The sequence below is a fragment of the Protopterus annectens genome, chromosome 9.part0 (assembly GCF_019279795.1).
Source record: "Protopterus annectens isolate FY-2018-M chromosome 9.part0, PAN1.0, whole genome shotgun sequence".
Taxonomy (NCBI): domain Eukaryota; kingdom Metazoa; phylum Chordata; order Ceratodontiformes; family Protopteridae; genus Protopterus; species Protopterus annectens.
Genome location: NC_056743.1, coordinates 389950109 through 389975829, shown reverse-complemented (window position 1 = coordinate 389975829; position 25721 = coordinate 389950109).

Here is a 25721-nt window from a genome sequence, read left to right as displayed (position 1 = left end):
ACAAATATCTGGACATAACATCAGGTAGGTAAACACACTGATCTGCTAGGCATGTTGGACAGCACTGTGCAAACTACAGGTACACTGCCACAGCACTGACCCAAGTGTCCTATGGGAGTATACACATGTACTTGCAAATATAGCAGGCACTGCAGGCATGTAACAGCATGGAGTAACAGACATCAATGTGAAAGTTCATACCCACAACCAATATGAACACAGTCACAGTCACATTAAGGTAAGCCTAAGTAATATTACAGTATATGTACTGTGTGAACAGCACCACTCTCATATTATCCACTCACACAGTAACCCTGCATATAGTCAGCCAATACACAGTGTAGTCTGATGCCTGACTGTGGTATGGGACATGTGTTGGTATGGCCCTACAAACATGTACACTGATAGGGTATCATTACCTGGTGTAGCATGCAGCATCTGCTAAAACAGGACCAAGGACATTGACATCTACCACAGTCTTTACGCAGGCCAGGTAAGATATGCACAATTCACACTCTGTCAACAATCACCATAAGTACACAGACCTCAATATTATACACACTACAACAGAATGTCCAGGTTCTGTACTGAAATATGAGGCCTACTATACATAACATGTCTAGCACTCTGATATCTCACTAACTTTTTACCAGGTATGATGTCAGTAAATTATTATGTACTGTAGATATGCACCTCTTATTGCATGACATATGGACAAAAGGTGACAGACTTAGGGGACAGAGGCACAAACACTGCACCAGTATTAACATATTACTGTGATAATCTTAATATTACCTGGTGTACCAGGATTTGTTGTGTCAAATGTCTTCTGAGGGATATGAAGTCAGTAACTCACATGGACGTCAGCATGTATTGACTGCAATCATCAGTGTATGCTACTGCATATCTAAAGATAGGAAATGTGTGAGCAACAAAACACACGTAAGACTCCAAACTCTGAACATTCTGCAGATAGCCCTGGAGGTGAGACTTTCCTCACCCACATAATGCTCTCATGCCAGACTTCAAATCATGTAGAACAGCCATATTCACACAAACCCTGTTAAACCAACATTACTTAAAATGTAGAACAGCATTACTTAGATTCTGTCCCTATGTCTGGAACTTCCCTCTCCTATCTGTTGGCCTGTCTCCACAGTGTATGGTGTAAAGGTATTTCCAAATACCCCCTGTGATGCTGTTTGTCAAACACCCATATGCAGTACTGCTCACAGTGAAGGAAAAGAGCCCACACCCACATGAAGTGCTTAGTTATAGGAGTGTGTTTCCAAGCAATTGGCTATGGAATGGTACCACAGCTATTCCACATGCAATTAGCGAGTGGGGGACTGCTATTCATGCATAGGTCATCAGTGGATCATGACCATTCCTTACAGTAGTCAAGCTGCTACCTATGGTTGTACTTTTCCACATCCACCAGAAAGAGAGAGAGAGAGACAGTGAGACAGAGACAAAGTAAGAAAGGAATGGTGTAATACAGCAAGATCCAAGTGTGTTTGTTTAGGACATGTGGGTGGAGAGTGTCCTCTGAGTACTACAAGGGTTACCCATATTGTTCACCAATCCATTATGTCACATGTGGGGCTATGGATTGTGTACACCAGCCTCTCTGCTGTTTGACATCTGTTGTCCTTGTAAGGTGAACATTGTGAAATATAGTAGGTCCTTAATATAATAATTTAGCAAAACCCACCCCATAATGCCTCCTGTCATTACACAAGCAGAGCAATCTCCCCACAGGATACTGATTTTAGACCCCCCCCCACACACACACACACTTGCCAGTACTGAGATTCAAACCCCTACTTAGCTATGGTATTTTACTACAGTGTACTGCATGCACCATGAAGCTTATTAGGTGAATGTTGTCCCAAGGTACCTCTATGGTGAGGAACATCACCAGCCCTTGCAAGTACTAGCATTGGGTGATGTAGTCGGTGAGAGTTTACAAAAATGATTTCACCCTAATCACACATTTCAATTTGCCAGTGGTGAGGTTCAAACCACTATCTAGCAACCTTTATAGGTCATTATGTTACCCACTTACCACATGCACCACTGTCTTGACATAGCTTGGGTTTCACAACAGATACTTATAAGGTGGATGGTATCTGCAGGACTGCTAAAGTGAGGCTCTGAGATGTGTACTGGCTGTAAATGGGGCCCAAATCATTGAGGCACACACATACATACCTGCATAAGCATATGAGATTCAAACCCATAGCGGTGTATCAGCCACTACTACATTGCTCTGCACTTACAGCATGCACCATGGGCCTTACGTGGCTTGCCCTTGCCCAAAGGTGTATTTGAAGGAGAATGACATCAGCAGGCTTGGTAAAGTAGGGCAATGAGAGGTGTTGTGACTGTGACTGGGCTCAAAATCATTAAACTCTACACACACACAGTTGCCATGTTTGGGATTAGAACTCCTATCTGATTAGTAAGTTATAGTACAGCATTATGCAGTTATTGCATGTGCCATGCAGATTACAGGGTTAGCCTTTTTCCAAAGGTGTATAAGGTGGATGACATCAGCAGGCTTGGTAAAGTGGTGCTATGGGGAGGTGTTGTGACTGAATTGCCTAAAAATTATTAATCACTACACACAAACAGTTTCACAGTTGCCATGTCTGAGATTAGAACTCCTACCTAGAGAGTACATTACACTATAGCATTATGCAGTTATCACATGCACCACACAGATTATAAGGCTAGCCCTTCTCCAAAAGTGTATTTCAAGGTGGATGACATCAGCAGGCTTGGTAAAGTGGGGCTATGGGAGGTGTTGTGACTGTGAATAGCCTAATAATCATTAATCACTACACACAAACACAGTTGCCACGTCTGGGATTAGAACATCTACTTGACTAGTACATTACACTGTAGTATTATGCAGTTATTGCATGCGCCACACAGATTACAGGTGTAGCCTTTCTCCAAAGGTGTATTTCAAGGTGGATGAAATCAGCAAGCTTGGTAATGTGGGGCTTTGGGAGGTGTTGTGATGGTGAATAACCTAAATATCTCTCATATTTACACACAAACTCACACAGTTGTCATGTCTGAGATTAGAACTCCTAACTGATTAGTACATTACACTACATTACACAGTTATCGCATGCACCACGCAGATTACAGGGTTAGCTGTTGTCTAAATGCGTATTTCAAGGTGGATGACATCTGCAGGCTTGCTAAAATGAGGCTATGGGAGGTGGTGTGACTGTGAATAGCCTCAACATCATGTCTACAGATGTATTTCAAGGTGGATGACATCAGCAAGCTTGCTAAAGTGGGGCTGTGGGGGGTGTGGTGACTGTCAATACCCTAAAAACCTTTTATCTTTACACACAAACACAGATTTCCCTGTCTAGGATTAGAACACCTACCTGACTAATACATTACAGTATAGCATTATGCAGTTATTGCATGCGCCACACAGATTAGTGGGTGAGTCCAGTGCAGGATTTTGTGTTCTACACCTACAGCTAGCAACCTGTTTCTGCAGGGTATCTGTATATAGGTTGACAATATGGGAGTTACAATGGTCAAACTGTTTTCTCTTTCTATTGCCTTCATGTTTAAACCCTGAGGTGCACTGTGTATTCCCAGTGCTCAGATGTGAATAGAACTGCTAATTCCTGTTTTTTTTTTAATTTTGTTTAAAACCCATTGCGTGGCATGCACACCCATTTAGGCAATGTAAATACTGCTAGGCAGTTTCAGACACACACCCTTCCTAAAGGCAAACCCGAGCCACAGAGCTCCAATAAGCTTACAGTATGCCTGACACACATCTCCATGATGTCAGCTAACTCTTAGGCTTGCACCATGGTATTCCTGCACTTACACAGTTGGGTGCTGGCTAGCAATAAGGGGAAATCTGTAATTCGATATCATTCCCCTCATTTGCATAGAACTGACTGCTAATCTTCTTTCTGCTGCTCCCGTTAGGGGTCGCCACAGCAGATCAACTGTTTCCATTTCTTCCTGTTGAACTGACTGCTAATGCATAGTTACAAGTCTTAACGCTGAGCCTTCCCCCTTAGCAACCACTATTCAGTGGCAATGTTGTCTTCTTCCTGCCATTCAGTATAATGGCAAAATTGTAATTTTGACTAGAATGTTTTTTTTTCAAGGTTTTTTTTTTTATTTTTGGCTGATCCAGTTTGCACGCAGCTGCCCTATGCTTAAACGACTGTAATGGGCCAAAAAAATAAATAAAAGTTATTTTTTATTTTAACACTGTTTTCCATGCCAGTGGACATATATTTGCCCATTGACATGCCTTCCACATTATATACACCCTTTATTTGGAGCTGTCATGACTCCATTTTGTAGTTTACAGAAATGTACTTGGTTACAAACCGAGTACATTTCTGCAGGTTACACTAATCCTGCACAGATGACTGCCTGCTTCCTTGATCATTAATTCACCTCATTTGCATGGCTTTCACCTGCAAATGGGGTAATTAGCATACAGGCGCTGTGTCCGTGCAGGAAAAGTGAAGGAGTGCTCGTACACGTCCCGGGAGCTTGTTCCTGGCTCTCTCTGTGTCCATATTGCCTCCAGCAGCTCGTGCACTATTCCTGCACACCGTGCAGAGCTTGCTGAATCCTGGGGTATAGCTCAAACCTATCTACTCCCTAGTTTCTTATACACCTTCAGCAATCCCTGCACGATGTGCAGGACTAGTGCAGGAGCTCCAGCAGGCAATATGTCTGCTGTGCGATCCACGAATAAGCTGTAGGGATGTGCACGAGTGCTCCTGCACTAGTCCTGCACAAACTCAGCCCCTGTATGCAAATTACCCCATTTGCAGGAGGATTCCATGCAAATGAGGTGAATTTGTGATTCAGGAAGCTGGAAGCCAGCTGTGCAGGACTAGTGTAATCTGTAAAAATGTACTCCACCAGTAACAGAGTACATTTCTGCAAACTGCAAAATTGAGCCATAATAGCTCCAAATAAAGGGTGGATATTATGTAGAAAGCATGCCAATATCCAAGTATAAGGCCATTGGCATGTAACACAGTTGAAAAATTAGAAAATCAACTTTTATTTTTTTATAGCCAATCTCGGCTGTTTAAGCGTTGGGCAGCGGCACGCAAATGGGATCGGGCGAAAACTAAGAAAAAACCTAAAATAAGCATTCTAACCAAAATCACTATTTTGCCATTATACTTAATGGCAGGCAGAAGACAACATTACTAAGGGGGGAGGCTGACTGTGGGACCTGTAACTATGCATCAGCAGGCAATCCTATGCAAATGAGGGGAATGATACTGAATCCCAGATTTCCCCTGCATACTAGTCAGCACCCAACAGTGTAAGAGCAGGAATATCTTTGTGCAAGCCTAGGAGTTAGCTGAAATCATGGGAGGGTGTGTCAGGCATACTGTAAGCTTATTGGAGCCCTGTGGCTCGGGTTTGCCCTTAGCCTAGCAGAGCTAAGCAAGGGTGTGTGTCTGAGACTGCCTACCACTCTTTACATTGCCTAAGCGGGTGTTACAGGAAAAAAAAGTAAACCAGGAAATAACAGTTCTGTGCATATTTGTGCACTGTGTTTGCACGGCATGCCCCCAGGCTTAAACAGAAAAGCAATGTTAAGGGAAAACAGCAGTAGGAAGGTAATCTAGGAGAACTAGCATAGCTGGCAGGTGAAATATATCAGAATCAGCCAATTACACAGGCAGCAGACCATCCCACCCCAGAACACTACTATAAACTATGCAAACACCTTTCGCTCTGGTTTTTCCCACATACTTTACACCACCGGTGTATAAAAGTGGGGAACGTTTAACAAACAAAAATAACAAAATGATAGGGGCCACAGCAGCTTTCAGACATCAACATGTGGAAGAGGCTGAGGGTGTTGAGGATGAGAATGGTGTCGACCAACCCACAGTGAGGAGACAGAAAAAGGTGCCTAGACCCAGGGTGAACTACCGGGGGCTACATGAGCTGGAGATAGTGGAGCACTATAGGGTGGACTGGGACCTCCTACAGCCAATTGTTGAGCTGTGCCAGCCACACCTGACACACAGAACTAACAGAGGGAAACCTCTGTGTAGGCCTAGGAATACTACCCACAGGATCCTCCCAAAACCCAACTGGGGATATCATGGGGATCTCACAGGCATCAGCATCCAGGGTATTCCACCAGTTCTTGGATGTCATGTCAGCACATGCAGGTGGGCACGTATATTTCCTCAACACCCGTGAGGTGTTGGCCAGTAATATGCACCTCTTCCACCAAATAACAGAATACCCTGAGGTAGTGGGTTCTATGGGCTACATGCACATATGCATCAAATCACCACCCGGTGATCAGGGTAGGGCCTACATCAACCTCAGGGGCCTCCCCTCCATCAACTGCCAGCTTCTGTGTGATACCCACGGCATTATAATATATGTATGTGCTGGCTGCCCTAGAAGCTATTCCCACATCTGGCATCCGATGCAGCTGTACCAGAGATTTCCCAATGGGGACATCCCTTATGGTCACCTAGTGGTGGATGCTGGTTATGCACTGGAGCCATGGCTGATAACACTCATCAGAAATCCACACACACCCGAACAAGAACTCCATAAGGTGGTACACGGACAGACCAGAATCATAATAGAGCGTGTGTTTGGGATGCTCAAGTCATGGTTCTGGTACTTGGACACATCCAGTGGAGCCTTGCAGTACTCACCAGCTACATGTACCCAAATTGTTATCGTATGTGCCATGCTACACAATATGATCCTGCAAAAACAGCTGCAGCAGGAACAGCATGGAGAAGGGCCACAGAGCCCTCCACCAATGCCAAGGCCTGCATAGGCACAGAGTGACTCAGAGGAGGAACAACCTGAGCCTGCCCTAGTAGGCAGATTGAGGAGTGCCCAGGATGCCCTGTCCTTGGCAAAGAGGCAATGCATAGCACATACATTGACACAGTAGGGACCCAGGGAATGACACCTCTCTCTGACTCGCACAAACAGTAAAAGGGATGCCAAACATGACACTACCTGTGCTCAACCATGTATAGGGAGTGTACTATGTGCATCCGACATAGGCAGCTCGCAGCACCATCCTCAATACTGGCACACCCACAAGGTAAGTCACTCTCCTTACCAATTGCTGATTGGAGTAGTATGTGTTGTTACTTGTATCTATGGTATGGATGTGAGCATGCAATGGAATTGGGTGGCTGAATGGGATGCCAGCAGATAGTAGACACCTATAGTGGCAGCATGAGATCTGTAACAAATTCTGGTGTCACCATAGTAGCCAGTACTATACATGGTGACAAAACCCACTGCAGGAAATTTGGTGGGCCACATGTGTGTCCATATGACACACACATGCCAGTCAGGGAGGTTCACATACCCAACAACAGTCTCAGCCAGCAGGACAGGTGCAGACAAACACAAACAAAGGCTGTGCCAAGGCCTCTGAATGATGCCTATGGGTAACCCCCCCCCCCCAGGCCTACACAGACAGACTACATCAGGTCAGGCAGTGGCATGTAAGTTCTGAAGGGTAGGAAGTCAGAAACTGATATGCAGGTCAGTCAAACCTAAGACCTGTAGTACACTGCTATGCCTCTAGTCAGCATGATAGGTTAGAAAACAGAATGAAATGGAGTACCTGACAGAGCAGTACAGTCATAGCAAATGCATACAAGTGTCAGGTGTGCCCCCCAATCCAGTGTAGCAATGTAGAAACAGTCAGGTGTGCCCCCCTCATATCCTATGTAGACATGTAGTAACAGTCAGGTGTGCCCTCCAATCCTATGTAGACATGTAGTAATAGTCAGGTGTGCCCCCCAATCCTGTGTAGCAATGTAGTAACAGTCAGGTGTGTCTTCCATAGCCTATGTAGGCATGTAGTAACAGTCATGTATGCCCCCCAATCCTATGTAGACATGTAGTAACAGTCAGGTGTGCTTGCCCCAATCCTTTGAAGCAATGTAAAAACAGTCAGGTGTGCTCCACCATATCCTATATAGACAGTAGTAACAGTCAGGTGTGCCCCCCCCCATCCTATGTAGAAATGTAGTAACAGTCAGGTGTCTCCCCCAATCCTATGTAGACATGTAGTAACAGTCAGGTGTGCCCCACCCAATCCTGTGTAGAAATGTAGTGACATGTATGTATAGGTATAATACCAGTGGAGCACAGATGCCCAGAGGTGGCCAAGGTAGCAGGATAGATTGTAGCATTTGTACAATATGCAGGTATGTGTGTGTTAGTTTGGTATGTGTTTCATATTGTGTGAGAATGGTCAGTATGTATGCATGTTGAGGTATGACCTGGTGGCCATTGCCCACTACTGTTGATGACAGGGCCAAGTCCTCACAACTGCAGTGCCAAAGACAATTCCCACCATTATAACACATGCTAGCAGTAAGCCATTGTAAATGTATGGTGTTAATATGTGTCACCATCTGAATGATTGAAATGGCATGGCTGTTGGGCTAGATATTCAAGCAGTACACAAGGGAAAGTACCCCAGACATACAGTATATAATGTGTAACTGTGAAATGGACACACCCTTGGAATTGTACACACAGGTATGCATCGCATTATCTTGGCCTGTAGTAGGGAATACCGGTGTCATCTGCCTGAACACTTGCAGATCACAAAGGTGATAGGACCGATGTATTGGGAAACAGCTGATGTACCTGCACATGCCAGCATAATTGTAATGCCCCATGCATATCTGTGCATCAGATGAGAGTAGTGTCCATAGCGCACATGCACCTAGCTCACCCAAACACCACCCACAGGTAGCTCTCTGGTCATATCCCTGCTTTTGGGAATGGGTACAATATGACCCCCACCTGTATATGGCAATAGTGAAATAATTCAGCATGTAGTGCAGGTGTCTTATGCAGGTGTGTCCCTACCTGTAGGTAGCACCCTGTCAGTATCCACACCACCTGATCAATACTGATAGAACGTATTAGTATGAACACCTAGCACACCTACCCTGTCACCCCAGGGGAGTATACTGTATGGCGGTCTGGGACTGTAGGACTGACAGAATGCAATGGCCTGCCACAGCTGGCCTGCATCATCACCAAATGGCCTACAGGCCTCTGCCAAAGGCCTGTGTCTCACATGTACTGCCAATGCATGTTATGTCATGGACACCCAAATAACAACATAACACACTCCACATAAGCCATATGCAAGGCCATGAGGGTAAACCACAGTAACATGTCCAGCATGTCTTACTGCATGAACTGTGGACCAACACCAAAAAAACAGCTGTGATGAGGTGATAACCTTAGGGAAAGTATCAGAGAATGTATGCATAATGTATAAAAGAGGATAGAATAATAAAGGGGGTTGGAGCATGGGCAGCATGGAATTTGCAAGGTCTGAACACAGCCATGTGCACACACTATCCCTGGCTGCAAACACATAAATGGGTGGCTACAAACCTGCCCGTACACTACAATAGGGGTAATGTCCTGACTTATGGCCCCTGCCTCTGGGTAACCTGTGTGAATCTGTACAGCTGTGAGGTATTTCCACAGCAAGATAAGGCCATACTGTCATGTCGATGGATGTACAAGTATGGGATCCTCTGCCAGCACTGTACCAAGGTGCTAAACCAGATACACAGACCCAGAAGCAAGTGTCTGCAGCTCTCCCTCCAGAATGGCATAACTTTCCATGAATATGGAGGCATTTGCCCACAATACTGGACACAGCTGCAATCACCCTTGTCCCGCAGAACATCACTGTGGGCAAGAATGTCCACCTGACAGTACTTGAGGACATAAAACATCACAGTGTATAACAGTATACATGTCTGAATATCGCTGCTAACACCAGTACCATGTAGCAGAAACAGCACAGACACAATCACCTACAGTACACACTATCCTTTGCATAGTTTGACCCCATATTGCCAAATGATCTACGGATACCCTGCAGAAACAGTTTGCTACCGGTAGGTGTACAACACAAAAGTCTGCACTGGAGTACAAACTACCTGGAATGGATCCACACATTCAGTACAGAAGGGCATACTGGGCATGCTCACACACTTAAACAAATGAAGCCCATGTCTGCAAACAACAGACAACATACAAAAAGGTCATACTGGGCATGTTCACACACATAAACAAATGAAGCCCATGTCTGCAAACAACAGTGGACCATACGTATCTGACAGTTGCAGATGTTAGTGCATACGTTCCTCAGTATGCACCACTCATGCTTTGCCCATGCATTGGATAGGAATGCAGACATATATCCAAGTACAACACACTATAATATGCCAAACATAGACATAGAGAGATTTGTGGAATAGAATGACTGTGCCAAAGAGCCATCCATCATGAGGCTTGTCCCACCCAGCACACAGCCAAATGGCTACAACCACATGATGTGTAAATGTCACTCACTGTAGAAATTAGCCACTGGTATCTATCAGCATTACAGACTATGTGGTGCAAGTGCTAGCTATGCAACATGACTGTACAAGGCAGTAGTCATCTAGCAGCTATATACATGTATCTGCGGAATATAACCCTGAGTGTGCCTGCACGTGGTGTGTCAACCTCTAGATGAATGGGTTATGGCCCAGACACACACACTACCCTCCCCATAGCCCTACTATGACAAGGCTGCTGATGTCATCCACTTTGAAATACACCTTTGGGAATGGAGTAACCCAGTAATCTCTCTGGTGCATTCTAAAACTGCTTAATGCTGTTGTGTGATAAACTAGTTCAGTAGGAGTTCTAACCCCAGACATGGCAAGTGTATGTGTCTCTGTCTGTGCAGGGAACAATGCTTTTTAGGCTAGTCACACTCTCTACAATTCAAATGACCTACTTTGGCAAGCTTGCTAATGTCATTCACGGTGAAATACACCTTTGGAAAAACTGCAGCCCAGTCACCTCCATGGCGTGTCCTATAATTGCAAAATGCTGTAATGTAATAAACCAGTTAGGTAGGAGCTGTAATTCCAGACACGGAAATTGTGTGTGTGTTTCTATTTGTGTAGGCAACAATGCCTTTTTAGGCTAGCCACACTCAATACAATTCAAATGCCCTACTTTGGCAAGCCTGCTGATGTCATTCACTGTGAAATATACCTTTGGAAAAGGTGTTGCACAGTAATCTCCGTGGCATGTCCTATAACTGCGTAATGCTGTAGTGTTATAAACTAATTAGGTAGGAGTTCTAATCCCAGACATGGTAATTGTGTGTGTGTGTGTGTGTTTGTGTGTGTGTGTGTGTGTGTGTGTGTGTGTGTGTGTGTGTGTGTGTGTGTGTGTGTGTGTGTGTGTGTCTCTGTCTCTCTGTCTGTGTAGGGAGCAATGCTTTTTAGGCTAGTCACTCTCACTACAAGTCAAATACCCTACTCTGGAAAAGCTGCTGATGTCATTCACTGTGATATACAACTTTAGGAAAGGTGTAGCCCAGTAGTCTCCATGGAATATCCTATAACTGCATAATGCTATAATGTGATAAACTAGTTAAGTAGGAGTTCTAATCCCATACATGGCAACTTTGTGTGTGTGTGTGTGTGTGTGTGTGTGTCTTTGTGTAGGGAGCAATGCTGTTTAGGCTAGTCACACTCATTACAAATCAAATGCCCTACTTTGTCAAGGCTGCTGACGTCATTCACTGTGAAATACACCTTTGGGAAAAGTGCAGCCCAGTAATCACTGTGGCGTGTCCTATAACTGCTGAATTTTGTAGTGTAATAAACTAGTAAGATAGGAGTTCTAATCCCAGACATGGAACTGTGTGGGTGTGTTTGTGTGTGTGTGTGTCTTTGCCTGTGTATGGAAGCAATGCTTTTTAGGCTAGTCACACTCACTACAATTCAAATGCCCTACATTTGGCAAGGCTGCCGATGTCATTCACTGTGAAACATACCTTTGGGAAAGGTGAAGCCCAGTAATCTCCGTGGTGTGTCCTATTAGTGTGCAATGTTGTAGTGTGATATAGTACATTGGTAGGGGTTCTATTCCCACACATGACGAGTGTGGATTTTGTGTGTGTTTCTACATCTGTGTAGGTAGCAATGCCTTTTTAGGCTAGCCACTCTCACTATAATTCAAATGCCCTACTTTGACAAGCCTGCTGATGTCATTCACTGTGAAATACACCTTTGGGGAAGGAGGATTCCAGTAATCTCCCTGGCACATCTTATAACAGCATAATGCCATAGTGTGATATATTACATTGGGAGGGATTCTATTCCCACACATGGCAATTGTGGATGTTTGTGTGTGTGTTCCTATGTCTGTGTATGGAGCAATGTTTTTTAGGCTAGTCACACCCACTACAATTCAAATGCCCTACATTGGCATGCTGATGTCATTCACTGTGAAATACACCTTTGGTGAAGGAGTATTCCAGTAATCTCCATGGTGTGTCCTATAACTGCATAATTCTGTAGTGTAATAAACTAGTTAGGTATGAGTTCTAATCCCAGACATGGCAGGTGTGTGTGTGTGTGTGTGTGTGTGTGTGTGTGTGTGTGTGTGTGTGTGTGTGTGTGTGTGTGTGTCTGTGTATGTCATTCGTATCCTGTCGAGAGGTGGCTGTGAGTGTGTAACAACTGGACTCATTGTGGAGCAGGTTTTGCAAATTTCTTATATGGTGGCCCTATTATATGTCACAATGTCCACCTTACAAGGATAACAGATGTGAAATAGCCGAGAAGCTGGGGTGGCAATCCATAGCCCTACATGTGACATCAAGGCCTGGTGAACAATGTTAGCAACCCTTGTATTACAAAGAGAACACTCTCAACCCATGTCTCATACACAAACACACTTGCCTAGGCAACAACTGCTATGTTGGTAGTACCCTGCATATTGCCCACAGATAGTAACCATGGTGTGATTGCAGTGGACAACAGAGGGCATGGCACCCTGTCCATCAGTAAAATATGCACGTACATGCAGACAGTGTGCCTTCACTATGCTCCCCACTGGATGCCTGCAACACATGTGTTGCCATCAAATGTGACCCACAAAGGACATGCCATGCCTTATACAAATGCTCTGTATGGACAGATGCCACTGACACCTGTATCATGCTATCAATGTAGGTTGAGGGTCAAGCTGCTGTCCATTACCTGTTCACAGCACATGAGGCCAGGACAGTCACATCTGATTATAACAGTCTGTGTCCACAACATGGGCCAGACACCCCAGGTATAGTTCCATATGTCACTGTACATGGATGTGGGATGTGTGCACATCAAAGACAGCATCCATGTCATGGACTAAAGAACATATACATGACAAGTATCGAACAGCAATGGCCACACACAATTGTTGCCCAGGTGACTGGATAGTGAATGCAGTACCCACCTGTGTAGGCCATTCCAGACACTACACCCCTGAGCCACACTGCAGATCATTGTCATGTGGCCTGATGCCAAGGTATACCCTTCACTAGCCTTGTATAGCCTTCTGGCACAATCAACCACTATGCAACCCTGAAGCAATACACGCATGCATGTCAGTACTGGCACACTGTGTCTGTGTGTGTGGTGTATGATGCTTTGGACTACATTCACACTCACTACAACCCCCTTTGGCATACTGAAGCATGCTGTCTGATGTCAGACACCTCCACAAACCCTTTGCCCATATAACCTCCGGATAACCCCTGTGGTGCATGTGATACCTGCACAGTACTGTATTGTGGCAAACTAAGAAGTTAGGAGGTGTATTCCTGACCCTGCCAAGTGTGTCAATGTGTGTGAGTCCCTGAGAGAGTGTGACTATGTTGACGCTGGCACCTGTCCATGTGGAAAGGCACATGTATTACACCTACCATATCACTACCATATCTACCATATCACTGTTGCAGAAGTCACTCACTATCACATATATGATTTGGAGAGCTCCTCAACATGTAAGCTATGTGGTGTACCCAATAAATGCATAGACATGTTATAGCAATACATAGTCAGTCAGGGATTTGATACCCTGTACGGGTAGGTGTGTGACACAAACTTGCTTAGGTTTTACTCTCACACCCCCCCCCAACTTATCTTTACCTCTGTATGCCTCTCTCATGCCCTTTCTGGTGGATGTGGAAAACTACACCTGCTTTGCTTAGGCAGCAGCATGTGTTTTGTAAGTGATGCTCATGATCAGCTGAAGGCCTCTGCATGAATCACAGCCCTCCTCTAGCTGATTGCATGTGGAACAGCTGTGGTAACATTCCCATACCCAATTGCATGGAAACACACTCCAATATCTAGTAACATCATGTTGGTGTTGGGCCTTTTCATTCACTGTGAGCAGGACCTAGATCTGGTGTTTTGCAAACAGCATCACAGATGGATTGGGGATTCACCTCTAACAACATACACTGTGGAAATAGGCCAACACACAGGAGGGGTGTGTGCTTACAGACTGTAAGTGTTGCTATTCTGCATTTGGAGTAATGTTGGTTTAACAGGGTGTGTGTGGATATGGCTGGTCTACATGTTTTAATACCTGTCATGACAGTGCTATGTTTTTGGGGAACCTCCATCTGTAGGGTCATCTGCAGACTGGACAGTGTGTGGTGCCTTTAGTTTATTGTGTTACTCACGGAGCACCTATCTGTGAACTGCAGAAGCACAGTGTGAGGATTGCAGTCAGTACATAATGACAAACCTGACAGGTACTGACTTAATATCCCTCATAGGACATATGTCACAACAAACCTTGTTACAACAGTAAATGTATGAGGTTATCACAGCAACACGTCAATATTGGCCCTGTGTTTGTGCCTCTAGCCACAACTCTGTCAACCTTTGTACATATGCCATGCACTAAGAGGTGCGTATGTTCTGTACACGATAATTTATTGACATCATATCTGATAACAAGCCAGTGAGATATCAGACTACCACACATGTTATGTATAGCAGGGTTTATATTTGAGGACATAACCTGAGCATTCTGTGGTTGTGTGTACAGTACTCAGGTCTGTGTACATATGGTGATTGTTGACAGTGTGTGTGTATTATGAATATGTACATTGGCCTGTGTACACACTGTGGTAGATGTAATTGTTCTTGGTCTGGTTCTATCTGATGTAACTTGCTGCTCCACTGCCTGTTACCCTATCAGCTTACATATTTGTAGGGCCAAACACATACATGTCCCATACCACAAACAGGCATCGGACCACATTGTGTAGCGGCCCAGTATATGTAGGGTTGGTGTGTGAGTTGCACATATGAGAATGGTGTTGATCAGATAGTCCATATACTGTAATATTATAAATATAACAAACTTCGGACTCACCATGACCAATACTGAAAAAACGTATAGAATTTTATTAAAACGGTAAGCGCTTTCACGTATCTTAAATACGCTCCCTCAGACCATAAATATCAAAATAAAACTGTGGGGTTATATAGTCAAATACAACTTCATAATGCAATAAAACAATAAATCAATTACAATCATTAACAAATCAAAAGGCATCAAAGCTTCTTCTGATTACAACATGAATATGCAATGAATACTAGCCCTTATATACTTAAAGATACAGTTGCTGTTACTATGGTGCCTTTAACAAAATTAATTTCATTTAACTAAACAAAAGTAGTATATATGTTATTGAATAATAAACACTATTGTGCAATTCATGGTTCTGGATTGATTATAAACTAAATAATTTATATAAGTATATATATATATAACATGGATCCATTGAAGAAATAAATAAATTAATTAATATAGTTTCTAAATTTAAAAGGTTTAAATATGTATGTTTCACTCAGGTCTTATCTCAACACACGTAGATGAACTGGTTTATAATTTTGTAGTAATTATATAAAATAAATAAAACATTTTTTTAATTTTTTAATTTGATATAGATAGCTTGGCTTTTGCCTAGTTTATGCTTAATATATAGTAATTTTATATACTACAGAAAGTTTATTATATGATTCAGGACATTTACAGCAGCTAGTTTATCTCAGCAGCTAGTTTATCTCATTTTATATTCATATTTATTTGATATTTATTAAACAATGGTTCTTGATAAAATCAGTTATAATTACGGTTTCTATTTGTTTTAAATTTAGAAACTATATTAATTTATTTATTTATTTCTTCAATTGATCCATGCTATATATATATATATATATATACTTATATAAATTATTTAGTTTATAATCAATCCAGAACCATGAATTGCACAATAGTGTTTATTATTGAATAACATATATACTACTTTTGTTTAGTTAAATGAAATTCATTTTGTTAAAGGCACCATAGTAATAGCAACTGTATCTTTAAGTATATAAGGGCTAGTATTCATTGCATATTCATGTTGTAATCAGAAGAAGCTTTGATGCCTTTTGATTTGTTAATGATTGCAATTGATTAATTGTTTTATTGCATTATGAAGTTGTATTTGACTATATAACCCCACAGTTTTATTTTGATATTTATGATCTGAGGAAGCGTATTTAAGATACGCGAAAGCGCTTACCGTTTTAATAAAATTCTATAAGTTTTTTCAGTATTGGTCGTGGTGAGTCTGAAGTTTGTTATATTTATATTCTGAAACGTTACTTTAACCAAGGACTCTTCAGCTGGAGTGGCTCATTTTTTTGTTTCATTTTTTTTGTTTCATACTGTAATATTATGCTAGCTTTCCATATGTGGCTGTGTTCACATTGGTTGTGGTTATGCACTTTCACACAGGTGTCTGTTACTCTGTGCTGTGACATGCCTGTAGAGCCTGCTATATATGTAGGTACATGTGTATCCCCCCATAAAAAATGTAGGCCAGTGCTGTGGCAGTCTGCCTGTAGCCTGCACAGTGCTTTGTTACATGCCTAGCAGCTTAGTGCACTTACCCAGTGTGATGATATGTCCAGATACTTGCCAGATGTACTGCAGCCAGGCCACCATAACTGTCATGTATGTCAGACAAAGCAGTGGGATGCTGTACAGATGTATGTTACTAACTAGTGGGTAGTATGCAGCCATGGCACCTCTGTACCAGTGGTTATTATGTGTCAGGACAGACAGGGGTGTGTGAATGCATAACCGATGGAGGCAAATGTATACCAGTATTTACGTGATATACCCATCTACATGGCTGTTAACATCCACATTGTCATGCTTGGTCCACATGTCTTGCAGTAAGGGGTTCTGTGCATACCTCTGGTCTGACCAGAGTGTGTCAGACTGTCCACATTTATTGGCCATATCTCTATCTAGTCCACAGGATCATTACTGTGCTAGCAGTGGTATGGGACTATGATGTCCTTAGGATGTCTGTCAGTAGCCAATGGCACACATGTTAAAAGCAGATGTGACCTCCCACACACAACACGTCTGTGAAGACAACCCCTATCACAGTAACAATAGTCTGCATCTATACCTGCAATACATACCTGACATCCCCTTGCACTAAGAGGTTGGGGCTACTGGGACTGAGGTAGGGTTCCACTCCATGTTCAGGACATATGGTGAACATATATGTATATATCACGAAAATATTAATACCTTCCAGATCCAATGTAGTCAAAAAGTTTAATAAAAAAAGATGAGCGCTTTCTCAGTTCAAACAATTGCTTCTTCAGATCACAAAAAGACCAAAAAAAACACAGGTTTAAATATTCCATCAATTAACAATAATTAGTCATGTGTTATGCAAAACACTGGTAAAGGTTTAGGGTTGGGAGGGTAGCCTAATGGTTAGGCTTAAACTTAAACAAAAGTAGTATATATGTTATTGAATAATAAACACTATTGTGCAATTCATGGTTCTGGATTGATTATAAACTAAATAATTTATATAAGTATATATATATAACATGGATCCATTGAAGAAATAAATAAATAAATTAATATAGTTTCTAAATTTAAAAGGTTTAAATATGTATGTTTCACTCAGGTCTTATCTCAACACACGTAGATTAACTGGTTTATAATTTTGTAGTAATTATATAAAATAAATAAAACATTTTTTTAATTTTTTAATTTGATATAGATAGCTTGGCTTTTGCCTAGTTTATGCTTAATATATAGTAATTTTATATACTACAGAATGTTTATTATATGATTCAGGACATTTACAGCAGCTAGTTTATCTCAGCAGCTAGTTTATCTCATTTTATATTCATATTTATTTGATATTTATTAAACAATGGTTCTTGATAAAATCAGTTATAATTACGGTTTCTATTTGTTTTAAATTTAGAAACTATATTAATTTATTTATTTATTTCTTCAATGGATCCATGCTATATATATATATATATACTTATATAAATTATTTAGTTTATAATCAATCCAGAACCATGAATTGCACAATAGTGTTTATTATTCAATAACATATATACTACTTTTGTTTAGTTAAATGAAATTCATTTTGTTAAAGGCACCATAGTAATAGCAACTGTATCTTTAAGTATATAAGGGCTAGTATTCATTGCATATTCATGTTGTAATCAGAAGAAGCTTTGATGCCTTTTGATTTGTTAATGATTGCAATTGATTAATTGTTTTATTGCATTATGAAGTTGTATTTGACTATATAACCCCACAGTTTTATTTTGATATTTATGGTCTGAGGAAGCGTATTTAAGATACGCGAAAGCGCTTACCGTTTTAATAAAATTCTATAAGTTTTTTCAGTATTGGTCGTGGTGAGTCTGAAGTTTGTTATATTTATATTCTGAAACGTTACTTTAACCAAGGACTCTTCAGCTGGAGTGGCTCATTTTTTTGTTTCATTTTTTTTGTTTCATACTGTAATATTATGCTAGCTTTCCATATGTGGCTGTGTTCACATTGGTTGTGGTTATGCACTTTCACACAGGTGACTGTTACTCTGTGCTGTGACATGCCTGTAGAGCCTGCTATATATGTAGGTACATGTGTATCCCCCCATAAAAAATGTAGGCCAGTGCTGTGGCAGTCTGCCTGTAGCCTGCACAGTGCTTTGTTACATGCCTAGCAGCTTAGTGCACTTACCCAGTGTGATGATATGTCCAGATACTTGCCAGATGTACTGCTGCCAGGCCACCATAACTGTCATGTATGTCAGACAAAGCAGTGGGATGCTGTACAGATGTATGTTACTAACTAGTGGGTAGTATGCAGCCATGGCACCTCTGTACCAGTGGTTATTATGTGTCAGGACAGACAGGGGTGTGTGAATGCATAACCGATGGAGGCAAATGTATGCCAGTATTTACGTGATATACCCATCTACATGGCTGTTAACATCCACATTGTCATGCTTGGTCCACATGTCTTGCAGTAAGGGGTTCTGTGCATACCTCTGGTCTGACCAGAGTGTGTCAGACTGTCCACATTTATTGGCCATATCTCTATCTAGTCCACAGGATCATTACTGTGCTAGCAGTGGTATGGGACTATGATGTCCTTAGGATGTCTGTCAGTAGCCAATGGCACACATGTTAAAAGCAGATGTGACCTCCCACACACAACACGTCTGTGAAGACAACCCCTATCACAGTAACAATAGTCTGCATCTATACCTGCAATACATACCTGACATCCCCTTGCACTAAGAGGTTGGGGCTACTGGGACTGAGGTAGGGTTCCACTCCATGTTCAGGACATATGGTGAACATATATGTATATATCACGAAAATATTAATACCTTCCAGATCCAATGTAGTCAAAAAGTTTAATAAAAAAAGATGAGCGCTTTCTCAGTTCAAACAATTGCTTCTTCAGATCACAAAAAGACCAAAAAAAACACAGGTTTAAATATTCCATCAATTAACAATAATTAGTCATGTGTTATGCAAAACATTGGTAAAGGTTTAGGGTTGGGAGGGTAGCCTAATGGTTAAGGTGTTTGCCGTACAAACACAAGGTGCAGGGTTTGAGTCTCACAAGGGATAATTGGCTGGGCTTAAAATGGCTCGCAAGGGCAACTAGCCTAGTACTAATCTATAAGTCTATTAGGTGCTTAGGAAGAGAGCTATTTAAAAAGACAACCATAGTAAAAAACATCCTTCATAAAAAAATATGTATGAACAAGATACATAAAAACTGTTAAAAATTCTACAACACTCTAAATGATCTGAAAATCTAGATATTTTTATATATTATGTTAACTAATGTAGTATAAATATTATATAAAATTACTTTCTCAAACCCCTGTTCTTTAATTCTGGTTTCAGGGGAACTAATTCATTTAGACCGGAGCCTTTATGCACTCTGAGTCTAAGAATCCATCTAGTTTCATTGCATTCAGTGTTATTAATAATATATCACCTAATCTCATATCAGTCCTGATAGCCTCCAATACCTGAAAGACAAATTTATACTATCCCCTTCCTGTGCTACATGTTTAGCAAGTGCACTTTACTCTAATCTTTTACTAATACAATATAAATAGTCTCTTATCCATTCATAGGTTCATAGGTTCATGGGTAGGTACTAGGCTATCGGCCCAAGGGCCTACATAAGCCTAGCCAGCAAGGTACCATAGCTTATGCCATCCAAGAAAGTTTTCCTGTGCCACTGTCCAGCAAAGACACAGAAGTGATCCCCAGGGTATATTTCCTATTTCCCATCCACTCATCAAGATTTTTCTTGAAGAGTGCTAATGAAGAACTTTGCTTGACGTTGATGGTTAGCTTGTTCCAGAGTATAGGAAGTTTCTGGGACAGGAATCTATCCCTCCAGCATGTCTTGTTTATTGTGGTGACAAGGTTTAGATCCCTAGAGCGTGTAACTTGGAGGGATTGGGATTTCTTTAGGTGTAGCATGTCCAACAGCTCTGGGTCTGACATAGCTTTATATGTTAGGCAGAGATCACCACAGAGTAGGCGATATGCTGCAGAGTAAAGCTGGAGTTTTTTGAGGCAGTCAGTGTAGGGCATTTGTTTGAGGCCAGTAATCCTCTTTGTGAAGTACTTCGGTGGCCTTTCCAGATGGAGACGTCTGTTGGTCTTGCCAACATAAAATTTTCTACATGTCATACACTTAGCTAAATATACTATATTTTTGGTGTTACAATCTGCTTTAACATTAAGCATGAACTTATGCCCAGAGTCAGGATGTATAAAGCTCGGATCTTCATTTATACTAGTACAAAAATTACAAGCACCACATCTCTTAGTGCCTGTCTGTATATGGTTCATATCTTGCCCTTCATGTTTAGGGTAACATAACTGTCTTCTTAAAGACTTTTTATTCCTTTAAACAAAAGAAGGCTTAGTTCCAAGAATTCCAGTTGTATTTTTATCAGTTTGCAAAACATGCCAATGTTTACTAACTATATTCTTCAAAACATTGACTTCACTACTGTATGTTAAATTAAAACAAAATTTTCTGCCTCTAGATCTGTGGTTTGAAACATTTCTCCTCTGGGGTGAGGAAAAATAAGGTTTACCAAGATTCTTCCTCTCCTTCCTAATTACTTCACTCGTTTTATGAACCTCAGCACTATCATAACCCCTATGCTCAAAATCTTTAATGAGTTTAAGCAAGCTCTCTTCAAAATCTGTATCATTAACTGTTAATCTTGAGGCATGTAACATTTGTCCCTTCATAACATTGGGGAATATATGTCCCGGATGCATCCTATCTCTATGCAGGTAAGAAGGTACATAACATTCTTTCCTATAAACATTTGTAGAAATACTGCCATCTTCTTTAACCCACCGTATTTGTACATCCAAATAATGTGAAAACTCAGAAGAGTATTCAAAAGTAAACTTCTGGAAACTGACTCTTGTGTTCACATAATCAAAGAACTGTAAGAGTTCTGCCTCAGTTCCTTTCCATAAAAGGAAAAGATCGTCTACAAAATAACAAAATAATGCTATATTTTTCCCTATTAGGCATTTAATATATTGAGATTCCCATTCTGCCATTACAAGGCTGGCATAGCTATTGGCACAAGGAGTGCCCATAGCTACACTAGCCAATTGCAAATAATAATGGTGCTCAAAAATAAACACATTGTGTTCTAGAGTCATTTCCAGTAAAAACATATAAGGTCAAGGTGTTGTACACTGTATTCACTATTTCTTAAAACAAACACTTTCATCATTTCTATCCCTATTGAATTGGGAATCATGGTGAATAGAGGTACAACAGCCATGGTAACAAAAAAATCAAAATCACAAAACTCTGTAGAATTCAAATACATATAAAGCTGTTCAAGAAATTGTTTACTGTCTTTTAATGTTGTTGTTGTCTTTCGGCTTTTCCCGGTTAGGGGTCACCACAACGGAACTCCGGTCTGCTAATGATTGGCAGTAGATTTTCACAAATGCCGAGGTGCCAGCTCGACATTCAACCTTCAGCGAAGGCACGCCCATTTACACATGTCTTTTGAACACCCACCCAACCATGGGGAGGACATGCAGACTCCACACAGAAGGCACTCCCCACACTCCAGCCGAGAATCAAATGAGAGAACCTCTTGCTGTGAGGTTTTAATACTAAGTCATATTTGTCAAGTATAGGTCTCAACTGTTTTTCAATATAGATGGAAAAATATTCTGTTAACCAGCCAGTGCCCGAATCAATAGGTCTAAGTTTAGGGGTCTGTGGGTCCTTGTGTACTTTAGGTAACCCATGTAAATATGGAATCAGTGGTTGTTCAATAATAAAATACTGAAACATTTCCTTGGAAATGATACCCATCTGCAGTGTTTCCATAAGTGCTCTCTGCACTCTTGATTTCATTGCTTCTATTGCAACCACATCAAATGTTTTATAGGTGCTAGAATCACTCAACATATCCCTGATAGTATCAAAATAGTAGGCCCTATTCATAATAACTATTGACCCCCCCCCCTTTATCGGCTGGGTGAATAACTATAGTATTATCATTATGTAAATTACTAAGAGACAATTTTTCATCAGTAGATAGATTCACAAACTTATTACATTTTCTGTTACCAAAAAAATAGTTATAGACATCTTCACACAATTTGAGAAAAATTTCAAAATCAGGATTGGTTGCAGGTATAAAAGCACTAGGCTTTTTAAAAAGACAAGTAGCATTACTAAATTCTTGATCTTTAAAAATGACTTTCAAAGACAAATTACGTATAAACAGTCTAAAGTCTAATAAAGTTTCAGGTAAATCAGCCATTCGGGCAGGAATAAATGACAAACCTCTGTTCAGTACCTTATATTCAAGGTCCATAAGTATTCAATCCGAAATGTTCTATACTAAGTTGCACTGTTCATATTCCACATCCTTTTCAGGGTATAATTGCTTTCTTGGAAATGTTGCTTCCTTTTTACCCCATTTCCCTTTGAAGTACTCTCGACCTACTTCACCCTGTAGAAAGGAAGAGGTAGACCAGAAAAAATGTGTCAGTTTACCACAGAGCCCACTTTACTTCTAACAACAGGCTCCAATTCTCGAGATCTATCTACAGGTTGCTGTACCAGAATGGCAAGGGCCTCATCCACAAGCGGTGTACTATACACCGAATGTGTTGGAGCACTCTGAATAGAAGGCAAGATTTCCTTCTGATGTTCCATTGTAGGTGTAGCTGTAGTAACAAGATTCTCATTCAACTCATTCACCCTGGGTGTGTTAAGCATCACAACTGGTTCTCTGGGCCAAGTAAAAACCCAATTGTTGCTGAAATCATGGATGTCATGCTGAAGTTTTTTCTTTTTAGTTGTAACTAAATGCTGTTCATAAGCAGATACTCGATCCATGAGTTCACTGCAACGTACAACAGCAAAAACATCACCAGCCTCTTTATATAACTCAGTCTGTGCTAATTGTATTTTATTAACCAAGGAATGCTCAGTGGGTGTAAAAAAGTCTATCAGAAGCTGTATATATCTGAAATTGGTGTCTAAATTAATCTGCTACCATTTTGCAAGCAGCTCAGCCTAAGTGTCACCATAGGTGAGCATATTAAATACCCGTAACCCTCTTGGTTTTACCTTCAGTGATATTCAAGATTCAAAATGAAGCCTCTGACACTGGAGTATCTTCAGTTGGTAAAGATCATTCTCCATCTGCTTCATTATACTCCCAACCTTCATTTTTTCACCTTGAGTCTCATTTTCAGAAGGAACATCTGTTTGTAAATCAGTATCCAATAAAGGATTATTGTCCAAGCACATAAAATTAATGAGTCTCTCACCAGTAGGTCTCATATTTAACGTATTCACAGTAACATTTCTTTCAGCCATGTCCTTGTGAGGTACAAAACAGCAACAAGTCAAGAAAATATAAATACCTCACAATGGTTAGCTGCACAAAACTAAACAGTCAACAGGTAAAAAACAAGCAAAGTGCAGTTGTACGGCTGGCAAAAGATGAAATTCCAGATCCAATGTAGTCAAAAAGTTTAATAAAAAAAGATGAGCGCTTTCATAATTCAAACAATTGCTTCTTCAGATCATAAAAAGACCAAAAAAACACAGGTTTAAATACTCCATCAATTAACAATAATTAGTAATGTGATATGTAAAACAGTGGTAAAGGTGCTCAGGAAGAGAGCTATTTAAAAAGACAACCACAGTAAAAAACATCCTTCATAAAAAAAAAATATGTATAAATAAGATACATAAAAACTGTTAAAAATTCTACAACACTCTAAATGACCTGAAAATCCAGATACTTTTATATATTATGTTAACTAATGTAGTATAAATATTATATAAAATTACTTTCTCAAACCCGTTCTTTAATTCTGGTTTCAGGGGAACTACATCATTTAGACCGGAGTCTTTATGCGCTATGAGTCTAAGAATCCATCTAGTTTCATTGCATTCAGTGTTATTAATAATATCACCTAATCTCATATCAGTCCTGGTAACCTCCAATACCTGAAAGGCAAATTTATGCTGATCCCCTTCTTGTGTTAAATGTTTATCAAGTGCTCTGTATTCTTGTTTGAATTGTGAAAGTGCTCATCTTTTTTTTTTTTTATTAAACTTTTTGACTACATTGAATCTGGAATTTCATCTTTTATCAGCCATGGAACTGCACTTTGCTTGTTTTTTACATATATGTATATATAATTATCCATATATCTATATAGATATATACACATATACATATCGACATACACAGATGGACATGTATATGTACACACACACACACACACACACACACACACACACATATATATATATATATATATATATATATATATATATATATAAACACTCAGATATATACATATACACAGCAATATATGTCTACACATATACAGATAGAGATACATATGCACATATACTTATGGATATCTACATATATATTGACAGTACTATGTATATCAGAATAGATATGTCTGCACATATAGTTATAGATATCTACATATATATTGACATAAATAGTCATATCGTACACATAGGATGTGCTTATATGTATATATATATATATATATATATATATATATATATATATATATATATATATATATATGTATACGAAGATATGTACACAGGGCCATATATATGTTGCACTATACAGATATATATACAGACATATGTATAAATATACATGTGTATATGCATGTAGACATATATTAACCTATTATATGTATATATCCATATTCCTGTCATGTGTAAACCTCATGGTTGTGTATACCATCCCAGATGTATATCACGGTATGTATTTGCTATGTGTACATTATGGTAAAATGACATATGTGATGCAACAGTCATATTAATAACAAGTACTACACAATTGTGGAAGTAAAGGCAATTGTTCAATGCTAATC